Source organism: Rhagoletis pomonella, unplaced genomic scaffold, assembly GCF_013731165.1.
Source record: "Rhagoletis pomonella isolate Grant_MI unplaced genomic scaffold, Rhpom_1.0 Rhpom_scaffold_03269, whole genome shotgun sequence".
NCBI lineage: Eukaryota > Metazoa > Arthropoda > Insecta > Diptera > Tephritidae > Rhagoletis > Rhagoletis pomonella.
The window spans coordinates 5,442-22,841 of NW_023461822.1; the positions used below are offsets into that span (position 1 = coordinate 5,442).

General features: G+C 34.2%; 1 long non-coding RNA gene across 1 annotated transcript; it reads right to left on the reverse strand.

Moving 5' to 3' along the window:
• Window positions 1-3,995: 3,995 nt before the first annotated feature.
• On the reverse strand, window positions 3,996-5,122 carry LOC118754051. Its single transcript, XR_004994859.1, has 2 exons — window positions 4,615-5,122; window positions 3,996-4,044 (listed from the first exon to the last, which is right to left on the reverse strand). It is a non-coding gene; the product is annotated as an uncharacterized LOC118754051 (long non-coding RNA).
• Between the last annotated feature and the right edge of the window lie 12,278 nt (window positions 5,123-17,400).

Genomic DNA, 17,400 nt, shown 5'->3' on the forward strand with positions numbered 1-17,400 from the left:
TGATTTTGAATTATATAATCCACTCCGTTGTTAATGTTAGGATTTCAACTTTCATTATATCAGTTTTGATAAAAACAGATAGTGCTTTACATCATTGAGAAAGCGATACTATTCTCTCTCAATAGATGATTGACTAAAATAAAGACATAATAATCAGCTGAAGAATTTGGGCCTGTAGCTGGATAATTTCAGATCTCGAAAGTTAACAAACTCCTGCCTTTCGGAACTCGGTGCAAAAATTAAAACCATTTCCGTACGTCATGCGGATATCGGGAAACCTGCTGCTCACTATGAGTGTTCGTAATTTCCATTAGTAATAACAAGGAAGCCAGCTACTCAACATCCAGCCGAGTTTTGCGTCTTTATGATGCTGATGTTAAAGCACACTTGCATTTTTTTATCTCTCTTGAAAACAATATGGACCCAGCAGAAACTTGAGAAAATATCTTTTATAAACAAAGCTAACATCTGCATTTTTTTTATTGATTTTTTTTATTTTGTTTCACCGCGTGTAGAAGGATCAATGTCTCACTGGAGAATGGTAATCAATTTGGTAATCTACAAGTTTGGAAAACAAACAACAAACGTTTTTTTTTTCGATTCATAATTTTCATATTTTTATTTTATTTTTTTATTCAGCAAAAAAGAATTACTTCTTGGTCACTCAAAGTTGGCATCAATTTTGCGGTTGCAGATAATGACGCATACTTATTTCAGGTACTTTTCCAACTCCTATACATACTTTGATTGTTATTACTGCTCGTTTGCTATTTCTTAAGAAGTGAGAGCAAAAGTCAACAAAAATTTGCCGACGAGATAAGAAATAGAATTTTTGCCAAAGCAAAGAGCACCGCCATCAATGCTGCCATTAGCAGGCAGACGACGTTGCAGTGTCATTCCAACGCCAACTTATCGACGACAACTTATGTCATCTAGTCAAGCTGGTATTCATAAGTACTCGTATTGTTGCTAGTTATTCCAGTTGCAAGTGACAATGAGAAATGCAGAATCTATGCAGAAACTTGTGCGAATACAATCATAAATGAAAACGCAATGTAGCACATACATACATACATACATACGCGGCACAGTGTGACGTCACAATATAAACGCCAGCTAAAAATAGTAAACACGCTCAGATTTTAAGGAAATTTCACTTAGAAAAGACGGAAAATGAAATACAGCCAAAAATCGGCGAACCTCCACGCGGAAATGAAGAATTTAATCCGATTTTATTGAAATTTATTTCTGCATATGTCGTACCCAGAAATTAAAAAATATGGGGTTGATTGGCCTGCTATCACGTCCCCAGCCACATAAAAGTCGGTTCCCAGAGCTAAATATGATCCGATTGCAGTATTTTTTGCTGCATGCATAACGTAGTTCTATTTTTTTTTATTATGAAATAAAAAATGTTATATAATATTTATTTGTGAACATATTAAGGAGTAAAAGCGTAGCTGCTATTTTCTTGTAGTTATAACATACTTTTTATTTTCAGAAATATTTGTATACCCGAGCGCACTTGTGCACAAGGGTATTATAACTTTGTTCACATAACGGTTGCTTGTAACAGGCAAATGATCAGAATGAAAATAGAAATCGATTAAGCGGTGACTGTCTGTCCACCCGTCCGTCCGGCCGTCTGTCCGTCTGTCTGTGCACACGATAACTCGAGTAAAAATTGAGATATCTTAGCGAAACTTGGTACGTGCACTTCTTTCGGGCGTAGGACGGAAAAGGGGCAAAATCGGACAATAACCTCGCCTACCTCCCATATAACGGTAATTTTCAGAAATACGCAAACTCCGATATTTAAGTAACTACTGAAGATTTTTCACTCAAAATTGATATTTACAGGGGCGTAGCCACGCCCACTTATGGATACTTGTGTAACAATTTCTTCCACAGTTGTTGGCCTTGGTACAGCATAACAAATGGCCGAAAATTTTTAAAATCGGACAATAACCATTACGAAATCTTCAATAAATCAGTAAATATTAAAGCTAATTTATTCAAAATTGATGCATGCAACAATTATTTACCAAGAAATACGCTTATGATAAAATTTTGGAAAATGGCCGTGGCACCGCCCACTTATGATCACATATATATATGTATCTCGGTAACCGTACTACCAATTTGTACCAAACTAGTTTTTTCTTCTACTTGATATAAGAGGATCGGATGTGAGTAACAATGCTATCATTAATTAACTGTTGCCAGCTTTTCTTGATGTTTTTTGTGTGTCTAAATCTGGTTTCTGATATCTTGATGCCGACTTTCCAAAGAGTAATACCGCAACTATGAACTAGTATCTTGTGGAGAGCGACAGGCATGAAATACCACGGGTAGTGATACAAATAAAACTTCCTCGTTAATGTGAATACTAGAAATGTTGGCTGATATCAGTTTGTTATCAAAAAATCTCTTTGCTGTATTTCCATCGTTCTTTGTTCTTTGGGCTGTTTTCATTTCGTGTATTATCAAACCCAATCGATATTTCAACTTCATTTGAATTTTACTTTTCGTTGTTTCAAAAAGTATTTTGTTTTCTCTTGCGTCTCTTCAACATTTAATGGAAGTCTATAAGATTTATGCGAAAGACACTCGAATAATTTTATTTTTGCATGCAACGGAGACAGTCCGTTCTGCACTTCACAGATGCTTTTCATATTTCCAAGACACAAATTGTTTCTTTGAGTAAAAAGAGTATCAAAATTCGAAACATTTACTCACTGCATTTGTTTCAAAGTAGTCTTTTAATTAGTTGATAAAAAAAAAATCACTTGCTTTCGTCAGGATCATTCTTGATTTTCTAAAGTGAGCGATAACTGGGTAAGTAATTTTTATGTAGTTCATTTATCGTTTCTTTCAATCGGCTATATTTTCTGACAGATAACTTCACGCCATAAAAACGTGCGAGGGCATCACAAGTAGACAACAAATTTGAATTTGTGTTAGCATTATCTTTTACTGCATGCAAATACTTAATAAAAGTTAAAGCAACTATTTCTTCAGATTTTCGAAACAAAAATTAAATAAAGTAAATTAAAGAAAAATAAAAATAAAAGACATAGATATAAAAAAAAAAAATAAAGCGAAATGAAATAAAAACTTCAAATAATAGTAATAGTAAAAACATAAAAAAATTAATAAGAAAATATAAAGTTACAAACAAATATAATATATATTAAAAAAAATAAAGGAATATAATTTTACTTAATACAGAATAAAATAGCAAACGAAAATAAGGTTGAGTAATGTAAAATACTATAAAACAATTTAAAATTAAATTAAAAATGTAAATAACAAATACCTATAAATTTTTTTACATAATAAAACAAGTTATAGTTAAATAAACATTAAACAATAAATATAAATAAAAAATCGTCAAAAATACTATAAAATAAACATAAAAAGTGAAAAAAAATAAAATTAAAGACTTCAATAAAAGAAAATCTAATAAAACAAACAAAATAAAATGAAATAGGAAATAAAAAGGAACTTAATCTAAGCGCAATAAGTTTAAAAAAATATATAGTTAAATAGAGTAAAAAATAAATAAATAAAAGTAAAGTAAAATTAAAAATTAAGCGATAAATAAAAATAAAGAAAATTATTTAAAAAAATACACTAAAGTAAATATAAAAAGTAAGAATAAAAACGACTTAAGCAGTGAAGACAATAAAGAAAGTAGAGAGAATAAAGAGACAACCCTCCGTTGCATGTGTTCGTTAATATTGGGAGGCGAACTGATACACTGTAGCGTACCAGCTGGCGAGTGTAAATGGTTTAACTCCAGACGTTGACGAACGGCGGAGCATACACAAGTGTACGTTGCTAAGTCTAAGTATATAAGCACATAAAAAAACCAACAAAAACTTTAGCTACAATGCTAACTAATACATATGTAGATACTAAATACATACTTACACATAAATGCTTTGAGATACGGCTAATTTAAATAATCACTGCTCTTTGCTTGATGCTAGTTTTCTACTCTTTTCGTTGTTGCTGTTATGTTGTTGTAGCTATAGAATGCTGTAAACGTCATCAAAACGGACGATGCACAAAACAAAATTGAAAATCGTATTAAAAAAAAGAAAGTATTGCGAAAATTTTGTAGCAGACGGTGAAATGCAAAATCAAAAATTTACGCTAACAGCTGGAATGGTTTTTTGGCAGAATTTGAGTAATTAATCGCGATTAGGTATAAAAGAAATATGAAAATTTATATGCCAGATAGACTGACATTATCTATTAGCCGTCCGGTGTTAATTAAGACAAATGTGTCTGCTCATCAAATGAAAATACCCAATGATAACAGCAGTGGGAGTAGCTGTCAGGTTCTTTTTTTTTTTTTAGAATCCCAAATAAAAAATGCTCTTGGCGAATTTATAACAACTGCGCAGATTAACTTCCTATTTGTATTTTCGCAAAATACGCAATTCTTTTTTTTTTTTTTAATAAAACAGGATTTTAGTTAATTTTCTACGCACTTGGAAAAACACTCGTTATGGCGTGGGTAACATATTTTTCGAAATAATCTCTTTGAATTTTAATATTTTTTGGTATCTTTTCAATTCCTTTTATATTCAAACAGTTTCTTACATGTATGTATTTTATTTTCTCCTTAATCTGCTACACTCATAAATATTTTGCACAATTTCAAGCACTCACTTCATTTATTTTTATAAAATACATCTACAGAAACTTGATTGCTTTGTCGTCGTTGACTTTGGTTAACTTTTTCTCTTTTATTTTTAGCTCCACGTTTGCAATTTTTGGTTATTAATCGATTATTTTTATTTTTATTTTTCTTTTGTTTTATTTTTATTTTTTTTTTACAAAAATCAAAGTACTCGCTTTCAGCGTTCTATGGCCTTTTATTCAATCGTATGAGTGCGTGTGTGTGTGTGTGTGTGAGGAAGATTGCTTGCCGCGTTGGTAGTGTAGCAAGCGTTTGGAGCGACAATGGTGTTGGCGGAGGTGGTGCTGGTGTTGACGGTGACGACAACGGCGGCGGAGGCAAATAATTCTGACTACGAATAATGAGAAAACACGGCGACTACGAAGACCACAACAACCCTACAGCAGCTGATGTCAATGAAGACTGATGAAAACATACCCAGGCCGCAATCAGCCGGTTGCAGGAGAGAATCTCACCAAAAAGCTGGTGGTGGTGCTCTGAGAGATTTCCACTTTTACACTGTTTGCTAGCTCCTCACACTCTTCGGATGCACTCTTAAACGACTTTGAACTCTTCAATTTAGCAAAATTTTAATTCAACAGTGTTACCAAGTGAAGCGGAAAGTGCTTAATTATTTATTATGAAAGAATAATTCGAAAAAAAAAAATTCATCTAAGGGGTAGTCTGTTAACTTGGAAAAGCATTACGAAACTCTTAACATGTTGGGATCTTTCAAACATTGCACAGTGGTTTCGGCCATAGGTAAACAAAACTCGTTTTTCCTTTTTGTCACTGTCATTACTCGTTATGATAATAGAAATGTTGAAATTTTATGAATATATTAAAATTTAGCATGAAAATCGGTATTAACAGCTACAATGCCATAATTATTTTTTTCGTGTGTGAGGATCTGCCAGATTTTAATATTTCCCCATGGATATCTTGAAAAACGGTATGTAGTTTATATTCGTGTATACAAGTGCTTTGAATTTATTATTAGGGGGTAAACTTTCTATGGTCTTTAAAACTTAAAATTGTTTCTTAATATTCTAGGGTTGTAAAATAGAGACTCAGAAAAGTTAAGAGTCACAAAAGTTGAAACCTACGGAAAGGTAACTTTTCGGTTAACTTCTGTGAGCTCTTTTTTATCCGTTTCTTTATCTAACATCAATTGGATTTTGATCAAATGGAATGAGTACAATGAAGAGTTCTCAAGTAAATACATTTCACAGCTCCTAAATATAGTAAAATCTCATTTTGACAAACACGTTACTCAAAAAGGGGTTACAGCTAACCAGATATTTATTTAATGTTATATGAGGTATACAAAAAGGAAATATTCATTCGAAATTCTCGCTTTTGGCTTTCGCGCAGGACTCAAGAGAATTAATTTCGGGATATCCAAATTGTTTTGGTGCCAAGTTTGGCTCGTTCCTGCTTAACAGGCCGGCGCAGAATTTCGCTGGACTGGTTTTGGAACAGAGATAGTTAAGCTGTTATGTAACAGCTTCCAAAACGGTTTCTTGGTAAAATTTCACAGATGTTTTGACACTTTGTTCGAAAAATGCAAGTCTGTGACTTCATCGTAAGTGGCACCCCACCAGTCAGTCAGTTAGAGTACTGACGCCGTGGAGTCTGTTTGAGTTCTTCATTAGATGGCACGGTATAAATTTGTTCTTCCTGGTCAATTTGTCAGCGTGCTTCAGAAAAAGACGTTAAAAATTTCCCATCCATTTTTTTTTAAACCTTTAGTCAATAAATGTCCGGTATGGCATTTGAATGCTCAAGTCTCCAGCGTTTTTTTTTAATAATTCGACTCATTGGATTTTCCATGATATTCGTCTCTCGAGCCATGATTTCCTGTTGTCGGAGCGAATTTCAACGAATTCAGTTTTGATGACTTGCCGCATTCGAACTGTGTCTTTAACATCTGCTAAAATCAAGCGCTATGGCAAGGTTCTAGAGCGTGTGTTCAGAAGAAGTTGAGCCAAAAATTGAATGAAGTATTTAGGGAAAATATATATATATAAAATATAAAATATTTGTAATCAAAGAAGACATTCACAGAAGCTGGTTTTCATTAAATGTCAACCGGTAAAGCCGGTTGATTGGTATTTGAGAATAAAAGTTTATTGAAATCTTTGCGCTATATTATGTCTGCGAGAGGGCTGGCAACTCTGACACACTCGTGCTGCTTCGTCTAGCTGTCAGCCAGCGATTTTCTGTTGACGTGTGCGTATCTATTAAATTCCAAAAAAATTACAATTGTTTTGTGCCATCTTCTGTTTGTGTGTGTAGGTACACATACACACTAATACATATGTATATACTATATATATGCATTGGGCAAATGTACTTTACTTTCTTATGAGCTCAGCCGTCTTTTACAATACCGGCGATTTTCCAAACATGTCAGCTTTAAAAACAAAAAAACAGGTACACCGTATAAATTTGTGCGTAAGTGCCTAAATAGCTGCAGACGTTTTTATGTACATACATTTATTGCTAAAATATGGTCTCCGAGAATGTAACTTTAGTTCTACCTATACGGAAAAATTGATCGCTTAACATTGCAAATTCAATTAAAGTGTCCATACACATACATACATACATAAGTACCTACATATGTACATATATACATATAGTATAAATGCTTTTTTTAAATTCCCTCATTTTATGCTCACATTCCTAATCAGATAATAAATAATAGAACTATATTTGCATTCAATTTTAGTGTTGCTGTTCTTCCACCTTTTTTTCTTTGCCTATTTACCGCTTATCTAGTTCGTGACATTTGGCAAGTGGTACTAAGTATCCAAGTCCATATTGTACATTTTTTAGTACGAGTATTTATTTAGTTTCCGTTTTCTTTTTAGCTATGTTCATTGTACTATTGCTTTGATAATTTTATTCCTTTTGTGTTGCAGTGTATCTGCGGCTAGCGATTTGCTGGTGACTTTTGTTTTTTAATCAGCGGTGAAGTGTATGTATTATAAAAGTATTTACTTTTGCTGTCGCTTTCTCTCAATACTATATCGCTCTGTATCTGGAGAAAGAGAGTCCATAGAGAAACTGTAGAATATAAGGAGGGAGCGGTCGGCAATTTTCATTGCCTTTTTGTTTGTTTTTCTCGCTGTTTATGTGAGCGTAAAAAACTTTGACTTATGTACATTTGTATGCATGCATGTGTGTGTGCTGTTGAGAGAGCGCCAAACAATCGCCGATGTGGCAGATTGAGTCAGCCCAGTACCACCACCCAGTTTTGGAACAGTGGAGCGTGATGCTGATATTTTAGGTATTTGTTTTGTTTTCACATATTTTCGTTGTTTCCTTAATCTATTCATAGTGCCACATTTATGTTGAAACTAATTCAGTTCGAAATTAATCTTTAGTACCAACTTAAAATTGGTGTATATTTATACTTGTATTTCTGACATCTAAGTAGTTTAAACTTTGTTTCACAATCTAACAAAATCAGTTGTTCCTGTTATCAAAGGGGAACCGATTTTCGATTTTTTATAAAATTTTTTATTGCGTAATTTTGCAGACTTTTTTTCTTTTCAGGAACTCCAGAACTATTGAAAAACTACCCGGGACAGTTCCAATTTTTATTTATTTTATTTTTTTCGAACATTAAACTCTTTAGAAATTTTTGTTTTTTTTTTGTGTAATTTGGCAAAACTTGTTTTCCTTTCCAGTAACTCTAGAAGTATTGAAAAGCCACTAACAACAGTTTTAATTTTTTTCACACATGAAGCTTTATTGGCTTATTCCGGTGTAATTCCGGTGTAATTTGGCAGAACAATTTTTCTTTTTCAGAAGCTTTCTTACAGAAAATCTACTCGGAAGAGTTTTAATTTGTATTTTTTCATGCATTGAAGTTTTTTGGCTTTTTTTGATTTTTTTTCGACGTTCTAGAATTATTGGAAAGCTACTCAAAATATTTTTTTTGTCTTTTTGCACCGACATGTTTCGGCTCGGCCAAACAATTGGCTAAAGTGTAAGCGCCAAAATATTACTATATATTATTATAATAACAGCCAATTCCACGAAAGCAATTTAAGTGAAAAATGACTTTAATTTTTTGAATTCTATATGGAAGTTGACAGAAAATTAAAAATCATTTTCCAATTAAATTGCTAGTGATACCGTGTTCTTTTTTTACGCGTTAGCCCAGAAATTTTTAATAAAAAAAAAAATTAATTAATTATTAAAATTTTATAAAGAGACAGTCTTTTAGTTTCTATAGGTCATATTTTCCTCTCTGCACTTCCAAAAATGAACAGCTTGAACAGTTTTAAGGAAATGGTTTATTCACGATGAAAAAGCGAACAGGTAGTTCTGTGTTTTGTCGTGTCTCTCTGCTGAAAATTCTGTACGAAATTCATTAAACCGCATTATTTCGCTATCAAAATATTTATACATCGTATTTAATTTCTTTTTGTCAATTAAATTGATCGCAATTTTTAAAACAGGTGGCAACTCTCTATTCTTTTATAGTCAAAATCATCCGGAGTTTATAGCGAAAAATTAGGAAAAATAATTATTCCATTTGCGGTTGTTTTTTCTTATGCATATGTGCTTTAATAAACTATGAAAATTTCATAAAATTCGGTCCAGTATATATATATATATATATATATATATATATAAGACAAGATTCATCGCGAAATTGTATTTACACGGGAACTTGAAAAATCTATACATACATAGGTACTACAAAAAGTAAAATCAGCCACTCATGCTCATATACCCATAGTTGCGTATGTAACGTATACGCCCCGTAGCAACATACGCATCATCTAACACTTTTACTCGCACGTCTTAAATTAAAATTCATATTATTTAAAAGTAATTCAATATTGGCGTGTGAGATTTTTACACAGTATTCCTTATGCACATATATGTATTTATATTGGAAAATATTTTGAGATGGGGATTTTTCGATAAATATATTTTTTTTTGTAACATAGTAGCATAATTTTTTTTTTTTCATAAATGAAGTACATTATAACCCGCGTAACTAATATTTTTTAATTGCTACCCTATTGAAACCACATTTTCAAAATCGTTTCCTGTTCCCGGTACCGGTCAAGGTAGATTTTCAATGGTTGCAGTAACTCCCATAAAGGTGAAAATTGGTAAGAATGTTACGTAAGTCAATATAAATGAAATGTGAAGAGTCCTTATCGATCCCAGTTCTGCAAACACATTATTCCAGGTCAAAGGCCACATAAATGGATTTTTACAATTTTTCAGCTAAACCGTAAGGTTTATCTTAAAAATAGGTTAGACAAAAGTGTAGACAATGAAATTATCTCTAAAAGCCGTCATGACACTTTTTTTCCTAAGAGTCACCATTTTTGGGATATAACGACTCGATCGACATCCATTTTGTAATAATTTAGTTAACTTATAAAATACTTTGAATTGAGATTCGTTTTTTTAAAAGGTGGCAGTATAAAAAGTTCAGTTTGAATGGCAGGTGCCACGGGCCGTTTTTCAAGAACCCACATTTTTCCATGAGTATAGTATTGATTCCATATATCCCCATACCAAGCTCCAGTACTCTACCACAAATACGTCCATAGGTATGCAGTATGAAAAATTCTGTTTGTATGGGAGGTGCTACGCCCCTTTGGCTAATCGAGATAAAAGCTAATTTCATTTTTATTAAGTAAGTAAGGATTATTCAAAACTGACCATTAAAATAATTTTTAGAGGTGAGCATTTTTTACACAGACCCAAATACACGAAACACAAAATATTACACCAGGGCTTATGAATTCTTTGAACCAATACTAAATAAAAAAATTACGCACTGATAACGCGTTTTCTCTGTAGAACTAATCGCAGATGCATTCAATTAAAAAGACCAGCAGTTTTAGTACAAAAGGTAGGAAACGACTTATGCCACTTTCAAAATTAACGGCTCATATATAAATATGTTTCAGATTGCAAGCAGTGGAAATAAAATTCTCGCAAATTAACTGGAAATTTAATAGAAAGAAAACAAACACACGCATATTTGTATAAAAACATCAGTTCAATAATGTAAATACATTTAAAACAAATGTGCTACAGAGGAAAAAAAGTGATCACAAAAGCATGAATTCACAATTAAAAGCTGTTGATTGAATACACAGAAAAACAAAAGAAAAAAAAAAACAAAGGCAAAATATTTACAAATGCCCATTTGTGTATGATACGATTACAACTGCATGCATGCCGATTGAGACTCGCTGCTGTTTATTCCGAAAATAAACTGATAATACAGCAAAAATAATTGTAAATTGAATGAAACAGCAGAGCCGCACTAAAACTTACAAAAAAAAACACGAGCGATAATAGCTCTAACAGTCATATGGGTACCCACAAACAAAACAAAGGCAAGTAATTTATGTATATAAAATTCGAAATGTTTGCTGAATTAAAGGCAGAGCGAGCGCAACAATTAATTTTTATAGGAGCGACAAAATGCAACTGAATGTGCCCATATGGAAAGTATAAATGTACTTACATACATATGTACATATACGGCTGTATGCGTCAATACAGATATGAGCAGCGCCATTTACGCATTTACGCGATAAGACAGCGACAATAGTCAAGGATAGTATGTACATTATATGTATGTACATTTGTCTGTAGGTTATAATCAAACCGAAAAAGTGGGCCGCACTACTCATTCGAATAAGCCGCCGCCAGCAGTTTAGTCACAAAAGCAATAGCAAAAATAACAAAAAAAAAACCTTCAGAGTTGCTAGCTGTATACATATGTATGTACTAGGGATGCTAATTTTTCAGCTTTTTCCGATCCCTGGATTTTCGGGATATCGTTATCACAACTTCGGGATCCTGCGATTACACCTGGGATTCAGATATTCATTAATTTTCAACAACTTAAATCGAAAATTTTTTTCTATATTGTTTGAGAAGCTCCTAAATAAATGGGTTCGAAACCTACTTTTCTTATTTAAAGTCGCATTTTTATTTTTTCTCTCTGACCGCAGGATTTATTTTGAAGGACTTTGTAATTTCAAAGATATGATTAATTCCAAAATTATTTAAAAAATTCACTGCAATGTATAATAAAATTATGAGTACCAAATGCAAAAGTAAAATTTCTTTAGAATTTAAAAAAATTAAAATTTTTTTGAACTTCACAAGGACAAGTAGGTAATTTTTTAAGCTACAAGAACGAAATTCGACGATGTTGTCGAGTTTATATAAGTCCTTAACATATCATTTTTTTTTTAAAACAAATATTTCAAATTCAAATTTCAAGAATAAAAAATTTACAAGGACATTTTCAATACTTACCAGCCCTTGTGCACCAACAACTTGAATCTGTTTAAATTCTACAGGATTTTCTCTTTAATTTGATACCCATACGTCTACTCCAAGCACATTTCTCTGAAATTCTTAAATCATTTTTGAATTACTCACGTCAGAGTGAAAAACTAAAAAACCCAATTTTACTATATTTGGCCCACGGTTTCGAGAATATATTGGCATTTGTGTTTAAAATTTTTTATATTTAAAAAAAAATATTAATTATTAAATAAAAAAGAAACATAGCTAATACTGGTCATAAAAACGAGTTTCTATTATTGCCAGCAGTCCAAATTATGAATCCCCAAATTCCCGAGATTATTTGCCCAGAATCCCAGGTTTTTGGGACCTTAAAAAGGCCGGGACCGCGGGATTCCGGGATTAACATTCCTAATATGTACATCCATATGTATGCAGATAAAATCAAAGAGTAGACATAGAATTTTATAAAAATATATACATACATACACATATGTATGAACATTTTTTTTTACAGAAAAGTAGTGTGCACGGGTGTGTGCGGCTGTGTGATAACTAAATAATAATATTTTTGTGCGCCTCGATGATAGGAAAATGTAGGCGTACAAATCCCTTGATGTGCGATATCCTTTGGCCGGCCGACCGGCCTGCTCATTATTCGCTTATTTTTTCTGTTCGCTACTTCTTCTTACTTTTTGTCATTGCTTTTAGTATATTGAAAAACATCGACAATAGCTAGAAAATTTATCTTAATTCCTCCACCCCTCTTCAAACAGCAGCCGGATGTTAATAATCGCACGCACATACATTCCAATTTGTGTTGGAAAGAAATCGTTTTCAGCCTTTTGGCATATTCAGTGCCGTTTTTAGTGCTAGGAAATAAACTTGGGTCAAGGGATGGTGGAAGTTTGTTCCCAATTCACTCTGTAGAAATTATAAAATATCAATAAAGTTAATGCAAAAATTTTTGGCAAACTCTGTTAAGTGCCACACCTATAACTTTTTGTGGTAGGCAGGACTTCATCTGTATCAAGGCTGGTTTGTGAAAAGTCCAGACAATAGATGTAAGTACCAGGCATTGCTAATCGTGTGGGGGAGGAAGTCTTATCAGTGCCTTTGGCAACAAATTTAAAAAATAATGCTTCGGTATTTGCTGGGAGTTAAATATTTGTTAGATCTGCGAGCATTTCTGGCACATATCGACGGCTGAGTGGAAGATCGACTTATCGCGGCAGCAGGTTCGAAAATGCCCTACTCAGTTAACTTGTCAAGAACGCCTTATTTCAGAGAGGGGTCGATCTTCCACTCAACCGTCGATGTGTAATATCATATTTTGAAATTCCAAATTTTTTGTGTACGTTTACAATATGCTCTACATCTAAGTTTCAATAAAACCTACCAAAACTCCTTTCAAACTAACAACTTAGGAAGAGGAAAAATCCCACCAAATTTGGTAGGACAAACACAAAAACGCCAACAGTGTTCGTAAAATATAACAGCTCAAGCTGGAATGTTGACTTTATGTGAACGTAGGAATGTATGAGGCAGCCATTTATGTAGATACATACTATTGACAAATGCATGCAAAATTAATCGTTTTGATGCCAGCAACCCTCTGCCAATATTCCCATCAAGTTTCATAAAGATAAATTCCCTGTGGTTTAAATAATAAAGTCAAACTGCAGATCTAAGCCATTATGCCTCAGGAACACAGATACATATGTGAGGAAATCTCACGAGTTGTTACGACAAAGACATTTTTTTGGTCCAAAAAGATGATACCCTTATCTTAGAAAATTCATTATCTTCAGTTTTATATAAAGTACAAGATTCCATCGCGAAATTTTATTTAAATGAGAACATAAAAAGGTTTATACTAAAAAAAGTAAAAATAACCACTCGTACTCATATATCCGTAGTTGCGTATGTAACGTATACGCCCCGTAGCACCATACCATACTGAGTATATTACACTCAGAAAAGCCAGCTAAATGTGTTTCTTTCAACCAATGATTTGGTAACTATATATTGGATATAGTTACATTATCCAAATCATACGTTGTAACATATTTAGCTGACGTATATAAACTCCATTCTCAGTGCATTGAAAAGAGCGAAAAGTTATCACAAAATAGCTATGATTTGGATTGAAATTCAGCATTGTGAACGCGAATTAAATGGGTAATTGTATTATGAGGCGCAGATATTTCGCCCAGGCCTATGCAAATGGTATACCCAGCTTAATTAAGGGCCTTTCTCTCTTAGTTGTTTGCTGAAAAGAGCTAGGGGCAATTGCCACTCTCTTTCGCGAAGTTGCGCCAGTTGATCATCTGCGCTTGGTCCCTCCATTGTGATCGTAGATGCCGTTGCATTTGATGTCCACACAAGGGTGCTGATTTAAAAGATATTTTCCCCTGAACATCATCATTCATACAATCGTTATATTTTCAAACGCTAAACTATGACCATGTCATTTTAAGGCTCGTACAATTAGTCATTCCATCCTTTTCGGTAACCGTCGCTTACTTCAACATGTCCATAGATCCTGCGTGGAATAGCTATCTCGAAAGCCCCCAAAGCCTTCTAATTTTTGTTGGACATCGTCCATGTTTCTGCGCCATAAAAAAGCATAGGCATGATGACAGATTTGTAGAGCATAATTTTCTTTATGTCGAGGGACAACCCTGCTCTTCAATCGCCTACCGAGCCCAAAGCAAGACATGACTTCGCAGACGCATCTTCTCTTTCTACTATCAAAAGCAGCTTTAAAATCGATTTGTTGACCTGTGAAAGTCTGGCCGATGGTGGATTTTCCAGTCCTAAAGCCATCCTGATATAGTCCAATAAGTTAGCTATGAAGGCCTTCAGCCTTTCACACAGCATTTTCAACAGGATCTTTAACGCATCGTCGAAAATAAATCGACCATCCCTCAATCTAATTAATAATAATAATAATAGATTGGCGCTTACACATATGTTAGTGTTTGGCCGAGCTTCTCCTCCGACTTGTGGTGTGCGCCTTGATGTTGTCACACAAAGCGGAGGGACCTACAGTTTTACGCCGACTCCGAACGGCGATTGTATTTTTATGAGAAGCTGTTTTTCATGGCAGAAATACAATCGGAGGTTTGCCATTGCCTGCCGAGGGACGACCGCTGTTAAGAAAAAACCTTTTTCTATATATTTTGCGATGTTGCTTTGACCAGGGCTTGAACCCAGCTGCTGATGAGTGAAAGCGCGCACTGCTTACCCCTACACCACAGCGGCCGACCATATTACCATCTCAAATAAATCCGTAATGTCGGAGTACATTTGGCATTCACAAGCAACGTGTCTGGAATCCTCGCTCAGCGTACAACATGCACAACCCTCCGAATCGTGAAGATTCCGATTACGCAAAAACTCGTTGTATGGCCCATGTCCAGCCAGAAGTAAACCCAGACTGAGGCAAAATCTAAAATCAAGGTTTTTACGGACAAAGTAACATCCCGAATGTACTCATAAGTCACTCAAGCCATTGAAACTGTTGTCCCAGCGAATCTGCCACTTCCTCAGTACCGTCTCCTGCAAAGAGCGTTTGCACTCTAAGTATCCTCCCTCCACATCTCGTCGTTTACAAAACCTTTTTCTGTCCTTAAACCGCTTAACCATTTGGCTACGGTGGCCGCTCGATGATACGCTTTGAGGCATAAAATTGCTAATGCTGAGGTTGTCCGCTATAAAACCTTCCTGATTTTGTATAACTTCCGGTTACCGCCTGGTCATAAATGCAGCGCTAATAGATTTATAAATATAACTTATTGTTAGAGCATTGAAATCCTCCATACATGCATTTATGGCACATAACAAAAATACTAAATAATTCAAATCTTAGAACACCCCAGTGGGTTTTTAGGCAATTTATGAGCTTGCAAATGCCAGTGTCCATAGATGAGTAACTTTTCGATTGATGCAGCTTAAAAGTGCGATTGCCGATAGCAGCCCACATTTTCGTCACACTATTTAATTCTACTCTTACGTAAGTCACGTTAAATGTGACTCGACAATCAACAGAAAAGTAATAGTTTGATGGATTTCCAGGCGCATGGTGGTGCGTAGGTGTTTCGTTTGTTTTTTTTTTTGACTATTTTCTTGAACAACAACACGATAAGACGACGTCACTGCATGAATAAAACAACAGTTGAACGAAGTGAATGGGGAAGATAGTGCAAAAACGACGGCCAAATAAGCAGAAACAAATACAAACAAAATTATCATAATGTACTACAACAATAACAACAATAGCAATATAATACAAGAAACATGCTGAACAGTAAAAAAAGAACAGCAAGTGGTAGGAAATGTAATTAAGATAAAACCCGTCGAGTGTCGAAAGCAATGAAGCACGAAACTGAGAAGCAAGTCAACGACGTATGTATGTACATACGTACCTACATATAACAATGCAGAGGCAGATGGGTTGCGATTGGGGAGAGGATTGTGACAACAGCATCAGTAATCGCAGAATTATTGCAAATTGCAGATGATTGTCTACAAAAAAAAACAAGTAAGAAAGTCTAAGTTCGGGCGTAGCCGAACATTAAATACCCGGCGCAAGTATTAAATATATGTTTTTTCACCCTTCCGAAACCTTCCGCTAGATGGTAAGCCGGGGTGTATCAATTTTTAGTAAATTTGCGTCCTTCAATTTCGAAATATTGAAGTTTCAAGCATTTCTGAAATTTACCGTCATATGAGAAGCGGCCGTTATTTTAGTCCGATTTCAATAATTTTCAACGTTTTGCTTATATGTGGCAAGCACAATAACCACACCGAGTTTGGTACAAATTGGTAGAACGGTTACCGATATACTTATATGGGCGGTGCCACGCCCATTTTCCAAAATTTTACCATAAACGTATTTCTTGGTAAAGAATTGTTGCAAGCATCAATTTTGAATAAATTAGCTTCAATATTTAATGATTTATCGAAGATTTAGTATTTCTCTAAATTACCGTTATATGGGATGTGGGCGTGGTTATTGTCCGATTTTAAAAAGTTTCGGCGTTTTTTTATGCTGTACCAAGGCCAACAACTGTGCCAAGTTTGGAAGAAATTGGTGCAGCGGTTACCAAGATATACACATGTAACCATAAGTGGGCGGTGCCACGCCCATTTTCCAAAATTTTACCATAAACGTATTTCTTGGTAAAGAATTGTTGCAAGCATCAATTTTGAATAAATTAGCTTCAATAGTTACTGATTTATCGAAGATTATGTATTTCTCTAAATTACCGTTATATGGGAGGTGGGCGTGGTTATTGAGCGATTTTAAAAATTTTTGGCCATTTGGTATGTTGTGCAAAAGCCAACAACTGTGCCAAGTTTGGAAGAAATTGGTGCAGCGGTTACCA